The sequence below is a fragment of the Coffea arabica genome, chromosome 8e (genome assembly GCF_036785885.1).
Source record: "Coffea arabica cultivar ET-39 chromosome 8e, Coffea Arabica ET-39 HiFi, whole genome shotgun sequence".
Lineage (NCBI taxonomy): Eukaryota > Viridiplantae > Streptophyta > Magnoliopsida > Gentianales > Rubiaceae > Coffea > Coffea arabica.
Genome location: NC_092324.1, coordinates 13,067,517 through 13,083,091, shown reverse-complemented (window position 1 = coordinate 13,083,091; position 15,575 = coordinate 13,067,517). Strand labels below are relative to the sequence as shown.

Sequence of the window (15,575 nt, the reverse complement as noted above, 5' to 3'; positions counted from 1 at the left end):
TTTACTATCCCTCAGGATAACCCTCACAGAGTTACACTCATGAAGTATTCACTCACAAATGAAAAGTTTATAATGAATCTCACACCACTAAAACTACAAATCTTTTTTGAAGAGTGTTTTCTCACTAAAACTACTCTAAATCGTTTGTATCTTCAGTGTGCAAAAGTTGTTTGAAAATTCTGACCGTACTCTATTTATAAGAGACCAACAAAATGCTTCATTAATGCTTCCAACGGATAGAAAGTAGCTGAACAGTGAACTAGCCATTGGAGTATCGGACGTCCGGTACTCCTGTTTTTTGCGTCCGACAGCAGGCAGTGAGTTTGAGAAATTTTCTTCAATTCTATCGGACGTCCGGTGCAAGCTCTTTGTGCGTCCGACAGCAAACAAAGAGATTTAAAAAATCATCTTGTTTCTATCGGACGTCCGGTGGAGACATATTCAACGTCCGATGGTTTCATCAACTTTGAAGGATCCTATCGGACGTCCGGTGGTGGTATTCTTCATACGTCCGAAGTTACGTAATGATTATCGGACGTCCGAACCAAGCGTCCGACAGCTTTCAGCAGCTTTGTCCCTTTCAATTGTACTTGATCTTTTGATCTGATTTACTTCCCAACTGAAAATATTTTTTGATGAGATATTAATATTATACATTGTTTTGTAAATATCAAAAGTTAGGGACCAAGGTCAACATTCTTTCTCTTTTTGATGATGACAAAACAATGGATGGAAGAAGGAAAAAGATTGAGCATATGAGCAAAAGCTCCCCCTCACTCATTGCATCCAAACTTTTAATCTCAGAATAACTCTCCCTTACACATAACATCCATTTCTCCCCATTTTTGTCATTATAAGATGAGAGTAAAAACCAGTTACCAAAATCTAGCAACAACTACAGAGAATCCAATATAAAAACAGAGAAATGACAGCAATCACCAACATATCATAGAGAATTGATATCAAAAGAAGTATCAAATAGAGAAATAACAATCAAAATAAAAAGCAAATCATCATGAGATCAGCATTATTCTTTTATCTCCCTTTAATTTTTGGGTCCTCAAGAGTAAGTATCATGTCTAATTATCCACATGCATTTCATGCCTCTTCTCATATTTTTTCTCACATAACAATCACTTTTCATGTGACCTTTTTGACAACAAAAGCTGCACATAGTTGATAGATCATTTAAATGAACAGGTTTTACAAAACTGACTTGACTTCTCCTATAGATGGTAAAATCATTTGCATGATAATTTAACTTATTCTGATAAGTGCTAAAGTGAGATTTTTTAACATTCCTTTGAAAGTAATTCTGTTTCTGATGTTGAAACCACTGGCCAAGATCATTCATTCTTCTCTTCAAACAATTTTGTTCATTTTTGAGTATGTCACAGAAATTTATTTTTCTGTCGAATTTAGCATGCAAATCTAATTCAATCCTTTTCAGAATCTCATTTTCATTTTTCAAGTGTTTGTTTTGTCAATAAAGATTTGCATTGTTTTGAATTAAAAAGCTGATCTTCTGTTTTAAATCCTTGTTTCTGACATAGGAGTCTTTCAAACTGTTGTGTATTTTTTCTAAAAACGAATTAACATCATCATTAGATTCACTGTCACTATCAGTTAGAGAGTTACACGTGGTTACCTCTTTATCACCAATAACCATGAAAGCCAATTGAGCAGATTCTGCTTCCTTTTCAATTTCACCATCGGAGTTGCACTCATTCCATGTAAATTGAAAATTGTTGAATCTTGATTTTCTTTCAACTTTTCTCTTCTTCATTGGACACTCATTTGCATAGTGTCCAGGTTGACCGCATTCAAAGTACTTATCAGTTTGCTTTTTGTTGAACTCTGACTTTCCTTTATTTCTTAAGCTGTTGAACTGATTTGGGAATGAATTACTATTTCCTCCATTTTTTAACCTTCGTTTGTTGAGAATTCTCATGAAACTTTTTGAGATGAGAGCTAAATCACTATCATCAGCTTCCGCATCTTCTTCATTTAGGGAGGCAGAATCATCTTCATCTTGAGATGCCTTTAGAGCAATGCTCCTTATTACTTTCACATCCTCTTCCTCTTGCATTTTGGACTTAAGTTTCAGCTCATAAGAGATTAGAGAATTAATAAGAGATTCAATAGGCAAGAAATTTAGATCTCTAGCTTCTTCAATGGCAGTAACTTTACTTTCCCAATCATTTGATAAAACATTCAGAATTTTTCTATTTTTCTCGCCTAGAGAGTATTCCTTTTCCAGAACTTCTAAATCCTTAATAAGATCATTAAATCTACAATACATTTTATCAATATCTTTATGAGGTTCCATCTTAAAAGACTCATATTTGGTAACTAAGATAGATTTCTTTTGCTCTCTCACATCCTCACTTCCTTCGTGGATTTCTCTCAGTTTGTCCCAAATCTCCTTGGCTGACTTGCAGCCTTTGACTCTAATAGATTCATTTGAGTTTAAAGCACAATATAACACATTCATGATTTTTGCATTTAAGGTGAGATGAGCTCTATCCACAGCAGTCAGTTCACTTCTTGTTTTTGGTCTAGATCTATGAGTATTTTCATCTATAAGAGAGGCATCATATGGATCTTCACTAATAATAAACCACAATTCAATATCAATTGATTGCAAAAAGATAATCATTCTTTCTTTCCAACTCACGTAATATGACCCATTAAATATAGGTGGTCTAATGACAGAATGTCCTTCAAAAAATATGGCATTATTGATTGTCATTTTTACTCCAAAGTCGATTGAGCTTAATCTCTAGGAGACCAAACTCTGATACCAATTGTAAGGATCGAAGACAAACAAGTAGAAGAGATAAACAATGTAAAGATCACAAATGTAACAGTAAGTAAATAAAAAGGAAAGAATTGTAAACCAATTAACTACCCACCTCCTCTTGAGCTTGTAGATTAATTCAAACAAACTTCTTCAAATTGATGAATTACAATCACTCTTGTGTACAAAGGAATGTTCACCTCCTCCTTGCCCCGAACTCCACTCAATCAAGTTAGGAAGTTTTACTATCCCTCAAGACAACCCTCACAGAGCTACACTCATGAAGTATTCACTCATAAATGAAAAGCTTACAATGAACCTCACACCACTAAAACTACAAATCTTCTTTAGAGAGTGTTTTCTCACTAAAACTACTCTAGATCTTTTGTATCTTCAGTGTGCAAAAGTTGTTTGAAGATTTTGACCATACTCTATTTATGGGAGACCAAAAAAGTGCTTTATTAATGTTTTCAACGGATAGAAAGTAGCTGAACAATCAACTAGCCGTTGGAGTATCGGATGTCCGGTACTCCTATTTTTTGCGTCCGACAGTAGGCAGTGAGTTTGAGAAATTTTCTTCAATTCTATCGGACATCCGGTGCAAACTCTTTGTGCGTCCGACAACAAACAAAGAGATTTGAGAAATCATCTTGTTTCTATCGGACGTCCGGTAGAGACATATTCAGCGTCCGATGGTTTCGTCAACTTTGAAGGATCCTATCGGACGTCCGATGGTGGTGTTCTTCATGCGTCCGAAGTTACGCAATAATTAACGGACGTCCGAACCAAGCGTCCGACAGCTTTCAGTAGTCTTTGTCCCTTTCAATTGCACTTGATTTTTGAATCTGATTTGCTTCACAACTGAAAATATTTTTTGAAAAGATATTAGTATTATCCATTATTTTGTAAATATCAAAAGTTAGGGACCAAGGTCAACAAAACATTCTTCTTCCAAATAGGTATAGTTAACTCTTTCCAAAGGATAAAATTATATCTACAACAACTTTTAAACATTCTTCTTCCAACAGATCAAATTTTAAATATTCTTCTTCCAAATGGATAGAGTTTTGACTCTTTCTAAATGATAAATTTTTATATATAACAAATTTTAAATGTTCTTCTTCCAACAGATAAATTTTATCTATAATGAATGTTAGCAAAAAATCAGACCAACGACAAGTGAAAATTTAGGATGGCAACGGCAATTTTTCTAAAACAACATTTATTTTTTGTTACTAAAATCTTATATTTTCTTTCTAACGTTCTTTCCTGTGGTCTAGAAATAACAGGCTTTCTAGTTTCACCAGTTGCACACACACTACCTTCATTTCTCTCCAAATTCTTTTTTTCTCCATTTCGCCACTCTCTCTACTCTTATTCTCTGTTGGCTTATTATATTTGTTGTTTCCACTTCCTCTTATTAACAAGAGGAACACTTGTTTAATCCTGAGAAAATATTTCATAAAGTTTTATTTGCAACAAATTTTTCCTAAACGTTCTTCTTCCAATGGATAAAATTTTATCTACAATGAATGTTAGTAAAAAAATCAAACCAATGACTAGTAAAAAATTAGGATTGCAACAGTGATTTTTCTGAAACAACGTTTCTTTTCTGTTAGTTCGGCTCTGACACGGTCGGTTTGGGTCCGGAACTTGGTTGCCGGGTCAATCCAAGTGAGTGCTTAGGTTTGCATCTGGCGACGACTTTCAGACAGCATCTTTAAACCTTGGGCCGAGGTGAGATGCAGGTGTTGGGCTCTCGGAAGCCCCACAGCTTCTGCTTCAAAGTGGCATTGGACGGAGGCCGAGCGAAGAAAAGGAAAAAGCGCCTCAAAGGAAAGAAAAGACTGATGCTAAGAAAGAGATGTCACTATCAATGTAAATAAAAAATTGGTGAAGCTTCTAGCACTAATAATAGGCATTATAGTATGGCAAGAATACGAATTTTTAGGTTGTCCACTACATAGGAGCGATAGTGAAGCCAAACCATACAAAGGCGAGCAGCCCTTATAGCAATAGCAAACGGCCTACTTATAGCCCCATTTTTTTCCCTCGGGGCCTTCAAGCATCCAAAAGAAGCCGGGGTTGTAAATAATATAGCGTTCCTGACATACTTGAGTTATAATTTTATATTTTCTTTCTAATGTTTCTTTCCTGTGGCCTATAAACAACAAGCTTCCCTGTTTCACCAGTTGTACACACACTACCTTTATTTCTCTCCAGATTCTCTCTTCCTCCTTTTCTTCACTCTCTCTACTCCCCTCCCCTACTAGTTTGTTACATTTGCTGCTCTTGTTCCCTCTTATTAACAAGAGGAAGGCATGTTTAATCTTGGAAAAACATTCATAAAGTTTCATCTGCAATAAATTTTTTCTAAACGTTCTTCTTCTACTACATAAAATTTTATATTAGCAAAAAATCAGACCAACAAACTAGCAAAAAATCAGGATTGCAACAGTGGTTTTTTTTGAAGCAACATTTATTTCTAGTTACCAAAACCTTATCTTTTCTTTCTAGCTTTTCTTTCTTGAAGCCTATAAATCGCAGACTTTCATGTTTCACTAGTTGCACACACATTACTTTTATTTCTTTCAAATTCACTCTTTTTTCATTTCTCCACTCTCTCTACTTCCCTCCTCTACTCGTTTATTACATTTGTTGTTCTAATTCCATCTTATTAACAAGAGGAAGGCTTGTTTAATTCTAAAAAAAAAATATTTCAATACCCTGCAATAGTTTCTTAAGACAGTACTATGTAGCATGACTCAATCTTTTGTCCATTTCATTTTACTTCATTATTATTTCATTAACATTATTTGGATTATTTACAACAATCTAACAATCTATATTATCTGCATGTCATTTATAATACAGAATTTCATATAAAAAAATTGGCAAAACACCTTATGTGTTATGAAAAAATTATAAATCAAATTCAACATTTTTGAAAGTGTGATGGTATCTTGCTAAGTATTATTACCTAAATCTAAAAAAATAATATTAGGGTCTAAAACTTCTAATTGTATGTTTATTGGATATGATGAACGTAGTGCTGCATATAGATTTCTAATAAATATAATTTCGTCTACAATGAATATTAGCAAAAAAATAGACCAACAACTAGCAAAAAAATCAGGATTGCAATGGTGGTTTTTCTGAAACAATATTTCTTTTTAATTATTAAAATTTTATCTTTTCTTTCTAGCGTTTATTTATTGTGGCCTATTAATAGCAGGCATTCCTGTTTCACCAGTTACACACACACTACCTTTATTTCTCTCTCGATTCTCTCTTCCTCCAATTCTTCACTCTTTCCACTTCCCTCCTCAACTGATTTATTATATTTGCCATTCCTATTCCCTCTTATTAACAAGAGTAAGGTTTATTTAATCCTAGAAAAACATTTCAATACCCTGAAATAATTTTTTAGGATAGTGCTATTTAGCACGATTTTATCTTCTGTCCATTTCATTCTACTTTATTATTATTATGTTAACATTGTTTGGATTACTTACAACAACCTAACAATCTATATTATCTGCATGTCACTTGCAAAATAGAATTTCACACGAAAAATCTAGCAAAACACCTTATGAGTTATGAAAAAATTATAAACTGTGACGACTTGAAAATTCACCTATATTTTTCTTATAATACCCTTTTATTTTGAATAAGTTACTTTATAATATCTTTACTACTAAATTACTCCCTTCCTAGTTGTAATAAATAATAAAATCGAGAGTTTTATCTTAGGTTTTTGCGTATTTTGGCCGTGTGATCACTTGGTGAGGTATGTATACTAAATTTGGTGGTTAAGAGTGAATTTTAGATAGGAGGAAATGTGTGATTAGAAGTGTTATTAATAAATTAGTGAATCATAAGTTAAAACACAAGTACGAGAGAGTTAAGAAAAATAGGCTTGAACCGACGTGCACCGTTTGTTACCGGTTGAATACTCTACTTGACCAATACTTTCTTACCCTAATCTCCTTGTTTTTATTTCATTTAATTTCCCCTAAATTACCCTTAAATCAGCCACCATTTTTGACTAAAGAAAAGTGAGAAAAGAAAAAAATAAGAAGGAAATCTTGAGTGACAAGTGTTAAGGATCCAAGCAACCTTTGACCCAAAACATTTCCTTTCTTCTTATCTTTCCTTTTGGCTAAGTTTCCTTCATTTCCTCTTGTGTTGGATGAAATTTGGGAGAGAAACAAGAGAGAAAACCTCTAACTACAACCTTGAATCTTACCTTGTTTGAGTTGAAACCACAAATCTAAACCGATTAAACTTGCATCTTAGTGCTTAGGAAGCTAGGAGTGGTGAAAGTTTTGGGAGAAAGAGCTTGGTTCTTCACTTTCTTTAAGTGTTTTGGAAGGTATAAGTCTAAAACTTCCTTTTTCTTTCTTGTTTTAGCAAAATATGGAATAGATGCCTTGAATCTTGAATTATGTTGCATGATACTGTAGTTTTGGTGAAAATTAGCAAATTTCAGCTAGGGTTTGTGATTTTCCAGCTTTGATTTATGATGTTTATCTCTAATATATTGGTATTGAGCTTGGAAATGAAATTTGTGAGATTATTAGTGGCTTGATTATGATATTTAGCCTTAAAAGATGAAATTTCAGCTTTTTCAAGCAATTTCCAACTTTGATGAGTAGTTTTCGGGTTAATATGCAAAATTCCATCATTTGGTGGTGAATTTCAGTTCAGCCCTGTTTTTGGACTCAACTTGGGCTACGAATTTCTCCATGTTTTAGACTGAATCAGCTTTTTGACAAAACATTAAAGTTATAGGGATTTGAGTTAAATTTCTACCTGCAAAATTTCAGATCAATTGGATTATTTTAGTTTATGATTTGGCTAGTGCACTCCTGACTGCGCAAAACCTCTAATTTTCCTGACCTGTTTTTCATGTGCTTCTGACCGTCCATTTTTTACCCTGAAAATGCGAGAATTGGGTGTCGATGTCTTCATATGAATATAGGTTTATGTCTTAGCTTCAAAATACCATAAAATTTACCTTAATCTGATATACTTAGCTACAGTTATGACCAAAACACCGAAAGATGACAAATCTGCCATTTATAAGTTCTTCTTTAAACTGGTTTCCAACTTTGGTCCATGGTGATAAGTTATTATTTGGTTTGTTTGGTTGGTTTTGAGGCCTTGAATAGATGTATGTTGTGGTTATCACTTGTGGTTGGATTGGAGGTTGTTGGATTGTGAATCCAAGTTGTACTTGGATGAAAAATAGCTAAATACAAAGGGTATGCTGACCAAATTTTTGCTCAAAGGTTAGGTGAGTGAACTTGAGACTTGAGCGACGACTCGAGATTGAAGCGAACTTCGCTTGTTTATGGTATTCGAGTTTTCTTTAGTAAGAGGTGCATAAATTGAAATTTTTGCCGAAACTCGTACCCTTTAAAAAGTAAAAGTAGTGACCCTTAAAAATACGATTTTCTCAATTTTTAATACCAAGTGCGACTTCCAAAGTATAAATCTCTTCTTTATCGAAACTAAAAGAGCGAACATGAATTTTCTAGAGTTTGATAAGCCATATGACTACTACTTAAATAAGTTTCATTTACTTGATTTTCTTAAAGCGAAACTTCTATGTTTCGAATCCTAGTGGATTTTAAACTTTTAAATGATATTTTATCGCAGATTTGGACTCCAACCAAAGAGTTATACCTGAACGTGATTTTAACAAGCACTAAATCTTTGGTGAGTACTTCCAAGTACATGATTGAACATGATACTTGATTTAAATGCTTTACCAACGTGACACTTGATTTAAATACTTGATATTTGATTGGTTTGGTTGGACAATAGTGTACTTTATCGCACTTGCCCTAATGTGATATATACTTGTTTATTATTGCAATAACTTGATATATTTGTGTATGATGTGTGCACTCTCTGGAATTCCAGAAACACTGTGGCGAGTTACTCGAGTCGAGTCGGCAAGGGTTTGATCGATTGGGTAACGAACCCTGGGTCTCTTGTTTTGTCGAGTGGAGTGTTGTCTTCTCGACTAATCGGTATGCTCGAGTATTACCACCTGTGTTTATTGAGAATTTTGGGCCCGGTAGGGGGTTCGAATGGTGGACGGAGATTGTAGTTAAATGGTGCTCTACTGGACTGGTTACTTTACTTGAAAATTGACGGTGTGCCAACTACTACTTGATCAAACTCTGGTGAAGCAACGGGAATTTGGCTCTTGAGAGCCATCCGTATCCTTATACTCTGAAATGATTATTATTTGTCGTGTTATTGTTTCTTTTTATGAACATTTACACTCGCTCATTTTAAGAGTTCAAGTTTTAAATAATGGTCAACTTACTATTTGAAACCTCACTAAGATTTGGCTCACTCTATTAGTTTCTTTTATTTTTCTTACAGGGGGTACGAGCATAGGCGTGAAGTTGGAAAGGCTAGTTTTGTCTAGACTTTTAATGTTTGTAATTCTACTAGCGCTAGTGCTCGATTAGGGTTAGAAGTATAACTAGAACTTAAACCTCTTGTTATATTTGGATATATATGAATGGTTAAAATAGAAATGAATGTACATGTACTTTCTAAGATTGGGAACTGTTGTTTCCTTTTCTTTTGAAGTTATAGCTTATTTTATTTGAAATAAGTGAGCGAGTCCTAGCGAGGGTTGGGCAGATGGTCCGCTAAATCCTGGGGTATGCCCTAGGGGGAGATGGGTCGTCACATAAACCAAATTTAAAATTTTAAAAGTGTGGGGTATCTTGCTAATATATTATTGCCTAAATCTAAAAAAAGAAAATTAGATTCTAAAACTTCTGATTGTATGTTTATTGGATATGCTGAACATAATGCTACATATAAATTTAATTTTTTTAGAAATGATGTGCTTAATTATAACACAATTATTGAGATAAAGAATGTTGAATTCTTTGAATATATTTTTCCATTGTCTAATAAAATTTTTCATGCATCTATTGAAATAAATATAGAAATATTCTCTAATGAGGAATTGAGAAGAAATAAAAGGTTGAGAAAAAAAATTTTCTTATCAAAATGATTTTCAGACTTTTCTTGTTGATAATGATCCTTGAACTTATTTTGATGCTATTTTCTTCTTCCAACGAAAATTTTGGAAAAAAACATTTAAAACTGAAATTGATTCTATTATGAAAAATAAAACCTAGACTTTGGCAGATTTACTGCCTACTACAAAATGCAAATGAATTTTAATAGAAAATATAATCCTGATGGCTCTATAGAAAAATAAAAAACTCATTTAATAGCAAAAGGATTTTCTCAAATACAAAATATTGACTATTTTGAGATATTTGCACTAGTAAAAAGAATTTATTTTATTTGTGTTTTATTTGATTGGGCTTCTATTCACAAATTCTTTGTTTATCATATGGATACCAAAACAACTTTTTTAAAAAGAAATTTATGTAAGTCAACCTAAAGGATGTGTTGTGTTTGAACAAGAAAATAAGGTTTGTAAATTAGTTAAATCTTTTTATGATCTAAAACAAACTCCTAAAGAGTGGCATGAGAAATTTGATCAAGTTTTGGTAAGAGACAAATTTTCACGTGTAGAAGTGGATAAATGTGTATATACTAAAGTTTTAAATAATCAATATGTAATAATTAGTTTATATGTGGATGATATACTTATATTTGGTACAAGTATTGTCAGTAGTACTAAATATTTTTTGTCTTCTAGTTTTGATAAGAAAGATCAAGGTGAAGAAAAAATGATATTAGGTGTTAAAGTCATAAGGAGAGATGATGGTATTATGTTGTCACAAAAACATTATACAGAGGGATTTCTTAGGAAGTTTAAATTTTTTGATGTAACATATGTGAGAACTGCTTATGATGGTAACACTCAATTAAAAAAAATAATGGTGATCCAGTTGTTCAGTCTAAATATGTTCAGATTATTGGAAGTCTAATGTATTTAATTAACTTTACAAAACCTGATATAGCTTATAATGTATGTAGACTGAGTAAGTATACTCACAATCCTAATCATGAGTATTGGTTTGCATTGATTAAGCTAATGACATAATTGAAAGATATCATGAATTATGGTATCCTCTATTGTGGATTTTCTGTTGTGTTAGAGAGTTACTGTAATACTAATTAGATCTCTGATTCAAGTGAGACAAAATCTACTAGTGATTATACATTTACCCTTGATGATGGTGCAATAGCATGAAAATCAGCGAAACAAACAATCATTCTAGATCAATTAGGGAATCAGAGTTTATAACTCTAGAGCTAGCTGGATCTGAGGCCAATTGGTTGAGAAATTTCTTAGCCAATATTTCTTCAACTAAGGTCCGTTGCCTCCTATGTTCATACACTATGATTGTCAAGCGATGATTTCTATTGCTAAAACCAAATCCTATAATTGTAAAGAAATTGAGATATAATGTCGTAAATTAACTGCTTAGAGATGGAATAATTTTCATTGATTATGTAAAGTCAGAATTGAACTTGGCCAATCCTCTGATTAAACTTGTAGGAAGAAAATTAATTCTTCAAACTAAAAAGAAATGGGACTTAAACCAACAAGTTATCAATAAAGATGGTAACCCAACCTATATGATTAGAGATCCCATAAAGTAGGTTCATATGGATAATAACAAGTAAATATTGACTGTAGAGCACTTCAAATTTAAATCCTTTTTGAAATGAGTGCTTTGACTATTAGTAACCATAAGGTTAAGTTTATAACTCTTAATGAATTCATATTCCTTTAGGATGGTGTAGTTAAAGCAGTATACATTTAATGAATTCACCTATATGGAGTAGAGTGGAGTCACACCTATAAGATTTTTCAGTTGAAACTTTAGAACTCTCATGAATAACTAGGCAGGTGCAAGACTTAAATGTGCAACACCATATTGAATAGCAAATTGTGGGTTACAATATGATTGATAAAATCTCTGACATGCATCAAGAGTTGTTGGTTCATAGAAATTCATATTTCACCAATAATTTTGTAGGTCATGTTTTGTAAATCTAAATTTGGTTCATAGTCCAAAAGACACCAAACTAATTCTATGGAGCTAAAATAAATCTAGCAAATCTTTTATACTTTTGTCCAAAATCTTTTGAAATAGTAGGGAGATTGTCATAAATAGTTTTATATTTTAAAAGATTTTATCCCATATTGAAAAATTAAAAAGACTTCCAATCATTTTATCTACATAAGTAATAAAAGAGCCAAAGGTTTGGTTGTTCTGCACGTGATTTCGTCGTCCTCACATGACTGTCATTTTTTGTTTGTTTCGCACGTTGCACGGGTCAATTCTTTCTTCTACATTCCATTTTCTCTTCTCTCCTCTCTATTCTGTTTTCTGTATTCTTTTCTCTCTCTATTTCTCTCTCCTTTTGTCTAGGGTTAGATACATCCGTAGACTCTGTCTGTTCGCTCCTCTTCCGCTGGCACACAATCTTTCCTCTATCGGCTCCTTCTTTACCCAGCATCACAGGTCCGCTTTCTCCAACCAGCCCTGGGATTTTCCCTCCGCCTCTCTCCATTTCAAGCTCAACTTTGTCGGATCCCCCTCCAACCCTTGCATCCCTCATTACCTATTGCATTTGTCTTCCTTGTCGTTTCTTTTTTTACCGTTTCTCCTCCACTACCACACCTTCTCCCTTACCTCTATCGACTCCTTCTACACCCAACATCATAGGTTCCCCTTCTCCCACGAGCCCTGGGATTCCCCTTCCGCCTCCCTCCGTTTCAAGGTTATTCTTTCTGGATCCTCTCTCAGCCATTGGGAAGACTTTCAATTCCGCTGCAAAATCCTTGCCATCATCGACACTCTCACTGCCTTTCCTCCCTAGATCTCCAGACCCTCACCCTTCACTTTTATTTTGAAATTTTTTTTCTCCATTTTTTCCTCAGGTGGAATATCAATATCAGGGAATATTTCTATTTTTATGATTTTCATTATGGCATTTATGCATATTCATTTCTGGAGATACTTGTTGCTGATAATTTGCTTGGGGGAAAGTTGAGAAATTGGATTTTTTTAATTCCCAGCATTCCAAGTAGATCAGCTGTCTAGCAACATGGCTATTAAGCACTATTGAAATATCTTTTCTTTGACTACTTTGGGTGAATGGAGCTTCCAGTAGATTTTAACAACTTTCTTCTTTGTATTGATGAAAATGTTGTGTTGTTTACGCTAGATGGCCCAAGGTTGTTTTAAACTTTGATGACTGCTATTCAGCTATTATTACTTTTAGGCTAAGAATAGATATGCTTGGAAATTCATCTTTTTCATTTAAAAAATGTGAATGAATGTAATTTTTTATTATCTGGGGAATTAAAGCTTTTTATTGGTTTGAACATAGATCACATCAATGAGAATTTAAAGATAAAAGTCAATACTTAATGCTTGTGCAGAGAACAACATAGTATACCTGATTATGTGACAGGTTAGGAGATCAAGCTTTTAGTGGAGATGATTAATGAGAAAATTTCTTGATAATTTATGTGCAACTAATAAATGGTAGAACGATAACTGATTTGTGGTTTCATATCTGAGTAAGAATGGCCTCTCCATGTGTATGGAAGGCTACATGCTTATTACCTACAGAGATGTTTTGAATGGTAATATAATGCCTGTTGGCAATGAAACAGGGCATATGCAATTGCTAGTTACTTAGAAATATAGAGGATGTCGCCTACTGCACTTTTTTTTTTTACAATAATATCTAAAGTTTCATCGGGGAAAATCTATTTTGCTGACAGGTGGCATTGCACCAGTGGTTGCATCAGAACATGGAATCTGTTGTTTCTATGTACGAAGATCGTTTTGAACTACGTACTTTTGAAACCCAACTTGTTGAGGAATGTAGCCAAAGGGAGGCTGAAAACTTGGGTTGGTGGAAGAAATTTAGCCTGCAGAAATCTAGAACTACATCACCTTGTTTATCTTTTCTCGTCATAATGCACACTTCCATATCTATTAAGCGGACCAAGGAACTAAGGGCTTTGACTGGGTGGTAAGTTTCACTCAGCATCCTACTTTTTCTTTCCTTATTCCAGCCTCATGTAACCTCCCTTTTCTTGTAGTTTGGTTTTGGTAATGGTCAAACAGACTGGACATAGTAAATTTTGGTACTATGATGTATAGCCATACAACATTGTTAAGGTAATAAGACTTGGACTCTCCCAACTTAGTTTGTACTACTAGATCTATTTTAGGTATGACGCCTGGGATTGTTATAGATGGGACGAATGGATAGGTGATGATACCATATGGCCCTTATCCTTGCTTGTGTTTTAATTGGAAAAGGAAATGAAGGGAATTGAACTCCTTATATGCTATTAAAGCTGGGATTTTTGTGAAACAAATAAAGGATGGGTGGTTGAAATTTTGCACTTTTGTTGCATCAAGTCTCAGATTTGAAATAAATGCAACTGAAGTATGGCCAATTTGCATGTTTCTCTTCTTTCATGCACTCTTATCCAGCTAATGGGGATCTTACTTGAGACCTACTTCCCAGCATTTAATAAGTGGAATCAAAACTGGAAACTTAAATTGTGGAAGAAATGTGACTAATCATGAGTTTGATATTCAATATTGGTGTTTTGGTTGTGTTGGGCATGATCAACACTCATGCTTTGCATGACTGGATGTAAAAGATTTTGAGCCAGATAAAAATTTCCTGTTAAAATACCATTTTTGAACAACTTTGGTGTTTGGATGCCAACTTGAAAGTCTTTTCGTTATTATCAGGTGATATGCTTTCAGTTAAAAACTATTTGTACGGTATCCTCTCTGACTACAATAACAGCTGAAGTTAAAAATCTCACAGGTAAGAATGTTGTTTACTTTCGATACATGTTGAAAGCAAATGAGAAGTTAGTGTTAACTATTGTGCTATAGGGTTTTGTGTTTCTAAAAATATGGGACATGCAAGGAGGCATATGCAGGGAGATAGGGAACTCATGGTCGGAATATGTATTGTACTGGAAGCTATAGAAATATTAAGTTGCCTTCACTAACATTTATGTTTTGTTAAGAAGGAAAATCAATGCCAAGATTTATCACTGGTGGAGTTATCTTTTCTTGATTCATACTTATGCAGTTTATGATTATCCTCCTGATTTTTTGCTGCAGAATCTTGAACTGGGTGATCATGTGGCTGAGCAGCTAAGAAGAAGGAATCTATTGTTCTGTGTTAGGTATTCATATAATCTGATTAGGAGCGCAACTGAGTGTTAAATTTATTATTGTAATCTTTTAATCTGTTTAGCCTTTTTCTAGAAAATAGCTTCAGTAGCCGTTTTTAGTTAATGTGTAGTTATCATTGTTAAAGAACTCAACTACAGATATTTTTTCTTTAAACATGGACTTAGCCCCATAAGTTTCCACCTAGAAAGTCTATCAAAGAATTGTCCATTTTATTTGACAGAGTTCTAGAAGGCTGAGGTTATTATAATTACCATAACCCCTTTTTGATCTCCATCAAATGAAGGCCGGCCAAGCCTTTGATCTTAGTTACAAAATCTACTAACAAAAGTTTTAATTGATCTCATTTGCTTCCTTCGATGGATTACAATTTAGAGTATCATCAGTGTGCAAACTCGGATATGCACAAATTTTACCACAAGAAAAAAATAATAAGCTACTAATCACCTAGCATTGAAGAAAAAGACTATTTGATTGCAGAATCTAGAAGAATAAAATGGGAAGAGGGCAACTATTTACATAGGAAAAGGGTAAGTAAGACTATTTAACTCTGTTTTAGCAATATT

General features: G+C 33.7%; 1 long non-coding RNA gene across 1 annotated transcript; it reads left to right on the top strand.

Annotated features, from left to right (window-relative positions):
* Positions 1 to 12,091: 12,091 nt before the first annotated feature.
* LOC140012613 (uncharacterized) lies at positions 12,092 to 15,199 on the top strand. The gene is made up of 2 exons (XR_011819797.1): positions 12,092 to 13,816; positions 14,938 to 15,199. It is a non-coding gene; the product is annotated as an uncharacterized lncRNA (long non-coding RNA).
* Positions 15,200 to 15,575: the final 376 nt, after the last annotated feature.